Here is a 13,211-nt window from a genome sequence, read left to right on the forward strand (position 1 = left end):
AATCTCAAAAATCGCCGAACACTGAAAAGAAAGCGAACACAAGTTCACTACAAGAAAATCGCAAAAATTGCAACACTTTTTGCGGACTTGTCTTCTCTAGCTCGTCAGTGTTCTGCGATTTTTGCGATTTTTGCAATTTTTGGCAATTTTCGCAAAACTCTTTAAAATCGCAACACTTTTGGGGGACTTGGCTTCTCTAGCTTTTCAGAGCTTTGCGATTTTTGCGAAAAATCGCAAAAATCGCATCACTATTGGGGGATCAAGTGAAGCTATGATCTTCGCAGTTATGAACGCAATTTTTACAATTGCGTAGAGAAGCCTGAAAATTCAGGACTTCAACGGGGTTTGAACCCGTGACCTCGCGATTCCAGTGCGACGCTCTAACCAACTGAGCTATGAAGCCACTGACGTTAGGAGCGTAAGTGCGAAGATCATAGCTTCACTTGATTTCATATCCGCAGTTTACATATGATTCATTTCATATACCATTTCATCACTGTTGGGGGACTTGCCTTCTCTAGCTTTTCAATGTTCTGTGATTTTTGCGATTTTTCGCAATTTTCGCAAAAATCGTTAAAATCGCAAGAATCGAAACACTTTAGGGGAACTTGCCTTCTCTAGCTTTTCAGTGTTCTGCGATTTTTGCGTTTTTCGCAATTTTCGCAAAAATCGTTAAAATCGCAAAAATCGCAACAGTTTTGGGGGACTTGTCTTCTCAAGTCTTTCAGAGTTCAAAATCGCAAAAATCGCAATTTTCGCGTGTGCTTGCAAATCTGGACATATCTCGCCAAGCAAACGCTGTTACGAGACTCCTTTTCTCTTTTTGTGTATACCTGCGTCCAGTGATAGTAAGCGATTTCGACAGGCGACAGGCTGCTCATTTTGAAGAGTGTGTCCCCTAGTCTGTTTTCACTTGCGTCACACTGTATCGAGACTTTTTTGCTGCCATCGTACTCATAATTTGCCAGTTTTGATCGTTGATTACTTTCAAACTTTTTAGGCGCCAGATTTATTTGGAAAGACATCCTTAGATAGCGATAACGCCCAAAACGTGTCAAGGTTTATCTGGTATAACCCATTCTTGGAATCTAATGAGCTAAAGGCCTTTGTCATAATATGTGTATTACGTCATTCGCTCACATGGTCTTTCATGAAACATGGCATGGTGTCAGAAGCCCCAGAATTCAAACACCGTTTGAAGCACTGAAAGTTTGCTCAGAATAAGTTTACTCAAGTCACCCTCAACGCTCATTCTAGAAAGAAATGTTGCAGATAATTGGCGTGAGAGGAAACAGCAATTTCAACTGTACATGGAAGCTTCAGGCTCAAAGAAAAAAATCTATATATTTCTTCATCTCATCGGAGATGCACTAGAAATTTACAACACATTCTCGTTATCGACGGCGGATCAAAAGCTTGACGTCTTACTCCAAAAATGTGAAAAGTATTGCAATCCGAGGCGGAACATCACATTTGAACATCACAAATTCTTTACTTGTATTCAGGAGCCGACCGAGAGCATCGATCAGTACGTAACCGAGCTGCGTACAAAAGCAACCTCGTGCGAATTTGTTGAACTGTGTAAGACCTTAATTCGAGGGAGAATCGTCTGTGGAATATCCTGCAACATCTTGTGAGAAACGTTATTGCAAGAAACAGACTTAAGTAATTACTCACTGACCGATTGGACTTTAAAGGGTTGGGTCTAGGGAAAAGTGACGTCATTTACTCAGTATCTTAAAGTTTTATTTTATATGCAAAACAGGAGTTTAAAAGTCTGAAAACCTAAAACTCGCGTGCTGCATATTAATTTAGCCACGTACATACGCATTGAATTCTTAAACTATTGAGTCTTTGACGTCATTTTCTCCTCGATTTGGCTCCCTCAAGATTTTAAAGTTAGTAATAAACAGGTGTCTTCTTGAAATTGAGGCTTAAAACTTGGGTCACTTACTGATTAATTAACATAGTTTTGAAATCCAAAGAAAAATAAAAGTTAATTTTTAGGTCACTGTAGCACTTAAAGCACGCAACTACAAGTGCCAAGCACCCACAAGCTAAGTGACGAGTAAAAAAGGCCATTGGCACAGCCAAATCTGTACTAAAGAAAGCTTATGGAGACGGCACTGAGCCATACATTGCCTTGCTCGAAGGCAGAAATACGCCGATAACTGGCCAGAGCTATTCCCCAGTTCAAACAAACAAGATCAAACTTCTCACTACAAAACAGCTACTGGATACAAGATTCCAACAGATGCCAAGTCCCAGTTCCTGGCTCAACAGAAACAGAAGCTGTATGTTGACAGAGGAGCCAAGTCACTACCTTTCGTCAAAACTGGTGACACTGTTCGACTAAAAACAAACAATGCCTGAACCAGAAAAGATGCTCCCTACATACGAGACAGGCCTAGGAGAGACATCATCGAGACCCCCTGATGGCAACAAAAGCACCATCCACGAGACCAACAAGTGACAGAGAGATCACAAAGTGCCAATAGTGTGACATCAACCAGCCCCCTGGTATTACCCTCACTAGATCTGGTATAACTGTACAACCACTCAGATTAAATGACTTTGTATGTAATTAGTTGATTAAACACAGTGAATCATTTAGTACATCGCTAATCCGAGTTGTTGTTATCAGCTGAATCATTAACTTTGCATGACTGTGACAGATATTGATCAATAAACAGTGGGCAATGTTGATATTTTTGATTACATGTTTATTGCTCCTTTCATTAGCTAGAGGGGAGATGTCATATGTTTATTACGTCATTCGTTCACTTGGTCTTTTATTAAACTTGGCAACCTTGACCTTGCATAGTTTTGGTAGCAGTTTTTCGAGAGTAGAAATGTGATATTTGGACGTTTGATGACCTTATTCAGCTCTGGGAGAACAAGGCAAATATTCATTTTGCCTGGCTTGGATACTACTACTACTGCTACTAAGTAACGTTTCCTGTGTTGGACGTTCCTCTTTCCTGATGCACGTTTCTTCTTTAGATCTGCAAGTTTAGTTTTTGCCTCCTCTCAAAGGACTACGGGTATACGCCTACTAGCATGCTGAACAGGTACTGATGCCGGGTCGACTACAAAGCTAGTAAATACATTCAATGTGGCCCAGTCCCTCAAAGACGACCCTGTAGTCCTGAACGACTTGTTGTGGGCCTAAGGCTGTTACCTCGGATAACTAGACCGGTGTGACATGGTCAAACCATAATAACTGTGATTTAACAGGGATGGCACATTGGTGAGAGCACTCGTCTCCCACTAATGTGGCCCGGGTTCAATTCCCAGACTCGGCGTCATATGTGGGTTGAGTTTGGTGGTTCTCTACTCTGCACTGAGAGGCTTTCTCCGGGTTCTCCTCTCCTCAAAAACCAACATTTGACTTGATTTGTGTTAATTGTTAATTTCAATTTACAGTGTCCCCAATTAGTGCTTCAGCACTAAAACGACTCGACACTTAAATATAGTTCCTTCTCTTTCCCTTTTTAAAAATATGTTTCACTGGTCTTACTTACAAATGTTCAAGATTCTCAAGTTTGGCAAAAATTCCATTCGTCAAAAAAGCAATGTTGTTATTCTGTAGGAATCTGAGGCAAAACAGAGTAAGACTATGTCAATAGATTTCCATGAGTAAAGTAGTTAACCTCATGGTAAATAGTTACTCTTTCCACCTCTTCGTGTAAATAAGAGCGAGCGTATTGAGTTCATAGCAGCGTAGTTTTATATTTCCGGCTTGAGCCATCAATGGATAAATTTATTTAGAAATATATAAATTGAATCAATTATTTTAAAAAATACAACCACACTTTTTGATATAGTGATATTGCAGTTATTCTTCGGCAAGCAGTTAATCCAAGACTGTTACCTCAGATAGCTAAACCGGTGTGGCATGGTCAAACCATGATAACTGTGATTTAAATAAAATGTGTTTCACTGGTCTTACTTACAAATGTTCAAGATTCTCAAGTTTGGCAAAAATTCCATTCGGCAAAAAAGCAATGTTGTTATTCTGTAGTAATCTGAGGCAAAACAGAGCAAGACTATGTCAATAGGTTTTCATAAGTAAAGCAGTTAACCTCATGGTAAATAGTTACTCTTTCCACCTCTTGGTGTAAATAAGAGCGAGCGTATTGAGTTCATAGCAGCGCAGTTTTGAAATATTTCCAGCTTAAGCCATCAATGGATAAATTTATTTTAAAATAAATAAATTGAATCAATTATTTTAAAAAAATGCAACCACACTTTGAAATAAAGGAACATGTTTTGATGTTTCAAACATCACCAGCCATGGCGTCCCTAACCCCAGAAAGCGAATTAGTCTTGCTAGTTTGAAAGAAAACAATGCGAAACATCTAAAAAAAAAACCACAAACAAGCGAAAAAGTTAATGCGAGATGAAAATTATTTAAACTAAGGTAAACAATTCTCACCGAACAATGAAGGCTTTTATGACCAAATGCAGGTTAAAAACAAGCATTTTTGATCGAGCTTTGATGAAGAAAAATCACTGACAAAATACTAAGTGTTCTCACACGGAAATAGGAATTAGTCCGTCAACCAATTTTAGGGACTTTAAGATCTACTACGGCGACGGCGACGAAAACTTAACTTCAAAATGTAACTTTGCACACCCCTAAGTCTTTCTTGTTCACTTGTTACAATGTGGGTGAAATTGTCCTACAATTGAATTTATAAAAGCTGTTTTGGAGTAAAAATATAGAATGAGAGATTCGCAAATGAACGCCCACGTTGTCCTTAAAACCTAAAATTTGGTGAGTTCACGTTGTTGTAATGCAGAGTACGGCAATAAAATGCGTGCTGCACGTGCAGCACGATTATTTTTCCTCTTTAAACCAATCGTATTATTGTTTTCTGGCGCTGTCGTAGCTGTAGTCGTTTCTTTAAACTCCCTATTGTCATTTCGTCGACTTGAAAATTAATGTTTGACGGTCGTTTGCAATCAATATGATAGTTTTATGTGCTCATTTATTAAAAGAAAAAACCTGGCTCAGGTCAAATAATGGGATTTTACAGAAATAACCAAAATGAAAGAATGGAATGAGATGTAGTATTAATCTTAGAAGGCTAAGATCCAAATGCACTTTAATTTTTGACCTGAAAGGGTTAATTGCATCAACGACTTTTTAAACTTAGCTGTGTAAATCACTTTGCATCTAAGTCACAGAATTATTTGTGGAGTAGAGAGGCGCATAGGTGTGTCATATTTTGAAAGTGTATTTGTGGCAATATACTTACAGCCAAAGTAGACTTGTGAGTTGTGAGAAAACATTTTCTGGTAGTTGAGTTATTTCATTGTGATCAAGCTGTCTAGAAATGAAAACATGAAACGCGATGTGTATGAAAACTACTCCAAAACTCAGTAACGTAGTACTACTTTATCTTAATACGACTTTGCTCATCTCGAGACACTCGGATTTCCTATCGGCGGTGCTTATTAATACAGGGATATTTTTCGGCGGTTCAAAACTCAGCAGAGAAAGCAGAACTTAGCAAGTGCTCTTGGTATCCAAAAAGAAAATTGGCGGTAATCATGCATTTTACAGAGAAAATTAAGCTTCAATTTGGCAAAGAACACCATACATTGCTTTGTATTTTAAAGCTTTGTGCAAATATTGTTGAGGACATATATATACGCCGTGAGTCGTTGACTGACAAAACGTAGGACGGATATATACGTCCTTGGTAGGGAATTATCTTCGAAAAGGCGTGGTTGTGGTCAAATTGATCGGAGGGCACAGAAAATATACTCCCGTCATTCAAGTTTTCACCTGTGTAATGGTCTCGGGGGGAGACTCCCATATTAAAAGGGCAGGGATGCCCGTTGGAAATTTCAAATTAAACCCCTAAAAGAGACCAATCTGGGCGCGGCCCAGGCTTTTTTTGACCCTTAAAAGAGGCCATATTCAAACACGGATATATAAAAAATACAGTGACTTTTAATAATGCCAAAGACGTTATCATCTAATATTTTCACCTACGTGAAGAAACGTAAAAGTGTAAATGTACACTTTTACATTACTTCGCGCGCAACTCTAAAGGAGACCTTTACGGCCACATATGATTGCGTTTTGCTCAGAACACCCTAAGTGAGACCAAAATCCAAAATTTACACACCTAAGCGAGACGACGAGCATCCCTCCCCTTTTCATGTGGGAGTCCCCCCCCCCCCCCCCCTTCCCATGGGGGTAAAGGTCCGGTTCAACGAAGAATGCTAATTCTTGGTTTGCCCACACGTGACCACTTTCCTGACAACGGTTGCCATCCGCCACGTTGGTGTACAGCTTGTGTGAATAAACAATCACAACAAGTAAAATGTGCGTAGTTTTCTATAAAAATCCTTTTTTCTCTCGACTCCAACCTTGTTATACAATAATAAGAAATCTCGTCTTACATAGGTTACATCACTGTTAAGGAATCAAAAACTTTATATTCTCTCATGCAGAAAAAAAAACTCAACTGGTTTTCTTACTTTTGTCTCCAAAAAGTCTTTCTATGACCTAAGCCTATTTTTAAAGGTCTAATCGTTTTGGCGGAATAACAGTTCTGTCTGACCGAGTTACTGTGAAATTCCTCAAACTTGAGCTTTCACACTTAGGCAAGTCATCTCTCCATTCTTTCTCCAGCTTAGCAGCGGGGTTTGGGGTTTCAACTAGGTGTCTCCAATTTCTCCACAGAAGGGATTGGTCAGTTTTGACCATGTACGATCTAGGTGCGGTGGCTTTCCGCACTAAAACAGCAGGGGAACTCTGGTCTGTCCCCCAAACTTTGTTGCCTGGTTTAAGCTCAGGTAGAACTGAAGCACGACGGCGCCGGTTGTGTTTTTCGGCTTGCTTATGCTTGTACTCCAGTTCAGTTTTCCACAACTGCTCCGTTTCTGGCCATTTTCGTGTTAGTTTCTCTGGAGCCAAAGGAAGTGTAGAACGAAGTCTTCTTCCCATCAGTAGATTTTCAGGGGTGTACTTATTGTGCGGTGGTGTAGATCTGTATGACAAAAGTGCCAAATAAGGATCTTCAGACTTGGTTATCAGATCTTTATAATTAACCGTCTCAACAGCTCTTTCTGCTTCTCCATTGCTTTGCGGGTAGTGAGGACTACTGGTTAGGTGAGTAAATCCCCATTCTTCAGCAAATTTGGAGAATGTAGCAGCTGAAAATTGTGGATCATTATCAGATATTATGATCTCTGGGATGCCATAGGGACGGAAATACGACTTCAGATGATTAATTGCACTTTCTGACGTGGTGTTTTTCAAGGGGGCAATTTAGAATAATCTTGATTAATAATCAACAGCGATTATGTACTCTTTGCCACTATGGTGGAAAAGTTCAACGCTTATCTTCTGCCGTGGTCGCTCTGGAAGTGTCGGTGGCATCATTGGTTCAGCATGGTTTCTTTTCTGTTTGAAGCATGTTGTGCACCTGGTAACCATGTCTTCGATTTTCTTGCTGAGACCAGGCCACCATACAGAGTCACGGGCTCTTTCACGACATTTGCGGATTTCTTGGTGTCCGTGAATTTTGTCCAGGATGTCTAATCAAAGAGATGAAGGGATGACAATTCTCTGATTTTTCAGAAGAAGACCTCTTTGGGCGGTAATAGTTGCCGTTTAGGACCATTATGGTTTCAACGAGGTGTTCAGTTTTGTTTTATCTGGCCAGCCTTCGATACAGAATTCAAATAGTTTTCTGCATACTTCATCATTCTGTTGGTGGAGTCTTAACTCGTCGAGTTTTCTCTTTGTTGCTGGAAAGTTCTCCAAGATGTGAGAAACGTACAAGTTTAAGTCTTCATCTAGACGTTCATCTTCTTTTGAAAGTTGTTTATCTAGGGGTGGTCTTGACAGGGTATGTGCAGTCACCAACTCTTTCCCAGGGACATGTAGTAACTTGAACGAATACTTCATCAGTCTCATTTGAAATCTTTGAATTCTTGGGGGTAGTTCAACCAGCGTCTTTGAACCAAAGAGAGACGCAAGTGGATTATGATCGGTTTCAATTAGGATATCCTTGCCCAGGAGGTAATCATTTAACTTCTCACTTGCCCAGGTAGTTGCAAGCGCCTCCTTTTCAATTTGGGGGTATCTTTGGTCTGTACTGGTCATGGATCTTGACGCGTAGGCAACAGGCTTGTTCTCTTTGTTGTCTTGCTCTTGTAGCAGTACAGCGCCAAGGCCAAATGATGATGCATCGGCTGATACGATGGTGGCTTTTTGAGTACCGCTCGCACTCTTTCGTCATGCTCTTTTTGTGTTTTGCCATGGATAAGCATGTCATCTGTGATAGAAATATGGCCATCCAATCCTTCAGGATTTGAGTCATTTTCTTCTGATAATGCTCAGGAGCAGATTTGATGCCAAAGGGCATTCGGTTTAAAACAAAATCTTCTGAAGGGTGTGATGAATGTGGTAAGCAAACGAGAGTCTGGTTCTAATTTCTCTGGCCAAAATCCCCAATTGCAGTCTAGTTTGGTGAAGTACTTGGATTCCATAATTTGAGCCAGCATGTTTTCAAGCTTGGGTAGTGGATAGGTTTCCCGTACTGGAAAGCTCTCATTGAGTTTGGTGAGGTCTACACATGTGCAAATTTTGCTATCAGGTTTGGGGACGATAACCATGCCTGCACACCAGTCGATCGGTGGGGATGTCTACTTTAGAAATGACTCCCAAGTTTTCCCTTTACTCTAATTCTGCCTTCACTCTACTCATCAGAGGGAGCGGGAGTCGAATCGGGTTTCAATTTAATCTCGAATTCGCCCTTTAATTCCCCCAGTCCTTTAAACAATCTTGGGTGATTTGGTTTTTCCGTTGTAGGACATCTCAGACTGGATACTCGCAACTTTCTGGATTAGATTTTAGGTTTGCAACGACTTAAATATCTTGTCGTGTTTGCTCGCCATTTCCGGTCATTAGGTTTCCCGTTACAACGCCTGTCACGGAAAGTTTTGCCTAACTAGGGCCAAACAGCTTTTTCGCAGCTTTTCCAAACCGGAACGTTTGTAAATCTCTTAAGAGTGCCTGCCTGTAAAAATCAGACAAATTTTTATTTCGCGGCAAGGGTCGAAAATTCGATTTGGCTCATATTTTTATGGTAGACAGGGCATGATAAAAACTACTGGATAGTTTTTTGGCCAAAATATTCATTTATTTCAAAGAAATATGCAAATTACCAAATTCTTTTAAAGTCGTCATTTCACACACCATTTTGTTAAACCAGTTTGAGAGCCTCGCAAGCAAAAAAAAATTATTCTTCCGTCTTTAAAACAATCAAATATCTTGTGTAATGTTTAAATCTGTGCAAGGTCGATTTTAGGGAATGTTGCGTTATCTTTTTGGGTGCAAAATAATTAAATTTCGAAGGCATGTATTTCATTCACTTGAAAGTACATCGTGAATATAATAAATTTTCACCCTGTGCGAAACCTTTAAATGGATTAAGATTCTGGTGGTTGAATTGCAGATAAATGGTCTACAGATTCCTGTAAAAATTTATCTGGGCAAATGATTGTGAGCGACGCGAGAGCTTTTAAAAAATGCAAATATTTGCCCCTCCGCCGTAAAATTTTAATTTACGGGTTACACATATATTTTAGCATGCACCACATGCCTTGACCTATATTAAGTTGAAATAGACCCACAGATAATAATTTTGAAATATTCTAACCTTATCTGCTGTATGAGGCAGGTCCAAAAGCCGATTTAACGTGTTTCGCTCACCATTTGTCGCATTTAAAGCAGTATAGTTTCCTTCTTTTTACACAATGTCCGATCTACATCACTAATTTTCATCGTATTTAAAGTGGTACTATGATCAAATTTTTACCCCTTGATTTTTTGAGTGTATCACATAGAATTCCATGAAAGAACAAAAATGCCATTTACCGTTTGCAAATATCTTCATTAGTTCCGGAGATATTTAAGTTTGAAAAATGGGTAAAATATGCAAATGAGATGACTGATGACGTCATACACTCAACCCAATTTTATATTGAGTATATAAATAGAGCTACCTTGGCCAATTTGCAGCACAGACCATTGAATTGTTAAAAATTCTGTTCCCATGGCAACTCACTTTTTTCCAGTCCCCACCCACTTAATTTCAATATGTTAGTGATTTTCAGCTTGAAAAATCTTAAACAAGGCCACAAACTCGAGCTAACATATTTATATGTTTGCTGGATCATGTTTATGAAGTGCTGTTAGCAAATATCGAAATGGAATTCCAAGGGTGGCCAGAAAAGCTTTTAATATGGGGGGGGGGGTCTGGAACCCACTATGATGCCATGGTAACAGAAATGTTAAGCTGATATTGTGGAGAACATTTACTAGAATCTTACTGCAAAAAATCAAACATTTGTGATACAAATTGGCTGAGATATCTGTTTTCATCATATTTGAACAAAATTTGGTTGAGTGTATGACGTCATCACTTGGCTGATTTGCATCGTTTAAAAACTCGAATATCTCTGGAACGAAAAGAGATATTTGAAAAAGTAAACAGCATTTTTCTTCTCACGCAGACTACTTGTTCATGTTTCAAAATGGCTTAGATAAGAAAGATGCGATTTTCGTCGAATACCATCTTTGATCTTGTTTCGGCGCTTATGATCACCATTGCATCTAACTCAACAACGCTAAGTCATTTGTGGATAGTTGCTTACTTTGCACTACACCAAAATACTATCACATTTGAACAATTGCTGTTTTACCTTGAATCCCTTGCAGTGCTTCGGTATTTGTTCATCACGCAATGCTATCATCCCATTTTAGGGGGGAGGGGTAGGGCAACTTCTATCCTGATACGTAGCCACTTGGAGCACACAATCTTGTTACTGGGTTGCCAGTATGGCAATCCCAGTCGGAAAAAGGGTGGCATTTGTTGGGTGTTTTTGTTTTTTTTTTTTTTTTTCCGGTGTCGGTAAAAGTCTTGCTTGTCACTGCCCTGCTAAGTGGTGTCTTTGTGCATAGAGCCTTCTGCGCGTATTTTTTTAGGATCGAGAGGGTAGTGGGAAATGCGTAGATTTCTCTGGTGGACACAGTAGAACGATTAACTTAACCGGCAACGGCGTCAAAAGTCATGTGATGCTAATGGCGTTTTAGTGGTTCTTTGAACAAAATATACCCTTGTGAATCCCAATAATAACAAAGCAATTGGATACTGAACAAGACAGGTGGTGGAATCTTAAAAGCGACGAGTAATGGACTTTGACAACAATCTGTCGCCCGTGGGGTCGCTTTTTACCAAGTGAGCTGTTATGTAGAACACTGAAGATTCGTAGGGCAGCGATAATAGTGAATTCAAAGACTACACCAGGGGGATTGGGTGGAATTTCCAGTGTTAAAATCGCTGAAAAGGTAACATTATTTTCGTAGCGATGCAATTGCGTGTCTTCACCACATGTTCCTTTGATCTCACATAATTGTGTTTTCCCTCAAAATATTCGCTTACATATTTACCTTTATTACATGTCCAGTGAAGCTTATTTTCTTAGCTTTAAAATGATGTGTTTTTTTCTCCCTAACTTTAAATATTTTTTTTACAAAAAAAACATTTTTTGGCGATGGCTGATTTAAAGCGGTTTTCTCGCGGTTGGGAAAGTAGGAAAAAGAGTTAATTAATAGGTCGGTAGCCGGTTTTTAACCTGAGAAAAGGATCTGTTTCGTCGTACGAACGTGTGAGGACCTGTGAGCCAAAGTGCCTCTCTGCTGCTATGACTTCTGGGTGACCCCTAAATAACTTCTTACTAACCGAGCGCGAAGGCCGTACGCTCTAGGGCTAAACTCGTTCTTAGGTCTTTTCGCGCTGTGCAAAATTTCTTTGATTGCTTTTTCCCAAGCATTTTAAACGAAATCAGAAAATTCACCTGAGTCTCTAAATTTCGCAGCTTCCACAAAACCAAATAATGCAAATAAAAAACGAAGGCGTTTTATTTTTTTTTTTTACAACTTGGCAGAATTTGTTTTCGAATACTTTTGCGGAAAGTCGGAGCTTTTGCAAACTTTTTTGTTTTCTCAAATAGGCCACGTTCGATATATCAATATTCTAACATGCTCCAAGGCTTTCGGGTCAAAATTGTAACTTTTTAAAGTTTCTTTTGTCTCTCAATTCCCGAAAGAGACTTGGACACAAAGAAAACAACACCAGAAAAAGACGTTTGTCCTGAAAGCCTCGGAGCCATGTCAGAACATTGATATATCGAACGAGGCATATTGCTTTTTGCAACATGATCATACCGTTACCCCGGTACCATACGCATCATCTTGCACGCGCTTGTGCTCCCCTCCCGCTCCCACACATGCTTTTTTGGCACGACAAATCTTTACAAACCCCTACCCCGGTTCGCAGTTTTTCTCCCGCGTCCGAAGTTACCCGATCTCCACACGGAAAGAAAATGTCGCAAAATTACTACCTGAAGCGTTTTGTGAGATTCCGCCATACCAATAAAGAACTGATGAAGGACAGCCATAAGAAAGAAAAAGGAGATATTAATCTAGACCAGGAAGAACTAGCGCGCGGTGGGACTACTTTGTGAATGAAGTGGTATTACCTCAACATTTATTTTACATATGCACAATTCCACGTCCAACTCGTTCTTATCGCTTTCGAACCTATTAGTTTGGACAAATGAAGCCAATAGACCCATATCACTCAATGTTCAAACAAAAGATTTTGCCCGTCGAACCTCACATTCAGTGTGAGGCTGGAGGTGCAAGAACAGTGCAAAGACAAAGCCTTTTATTCCCCACGGAATCCAAAATGGCCGCCGAGTGATAAAGGTGAATGGGAAAATTAAACGCTAGTTTGAGCGAAAATAATTTGCTTCTTTTTCTTCGATATTAAAACGCGTTAGTATGGTGGGGACCTGAGTTACAGCTCTTTCTGAGGTCTTTGAGGCAAGTCCCTCACGTATTAAACACAAAGGAGATTCTCTATTCCTGCGGTGATGATAGGGGCTCTTCAAGGAAAACTTTCCCCTGCATAGTGGATGAGGTCTGTTGGCCCCAGCTCTCTATGTTGACGATTGCGTTTCAAAGTGATTCGTTACAGCTGCAGGTTTTTTCAGCGAAATCTAATTGTACATAATGAGGATCGGACGCATGGTTGAGAGCTCCACCATTCTAGCCATTTGGCTCATTCTGTCATGTCGTTTGGGCTATTTCATGTACTGGAGCTTGATACCTAATC

The 13,211-nt window shown here is 39.8% G+C and overlaps 1 non-coding gene across 1 annotated transcript; it reads right to left on the minus strand.

The window, feature by feature from the left end:
- Positions 1-330: 330 nt before the first annotated feature.
- Positions 331-403, minus strand: Trnas-gga (transfer RNA serine (anticodon GGA)). The gene has a single exon. It is a non-coding gene; the product is annotated as a tRNA-Ser (tRNA).
- Positions 404-13,211: the final 12,808 nt, after the last annotated feature.

Source organism: Montipora capricornis, chromosome 14 (assembly GCF_036669925.1).
Source record: "Montipora capricornis isolate CH-2021 chromosome 14, ASM3666992v2, whole genome shotgun sequence".
Classification (NCBI taxonomy): Eukaryota; Metazoa; Cnidaria; class Anthozoa; order Scleractinia; family Acroporidae; genus Montipora; species Montipora capricornis.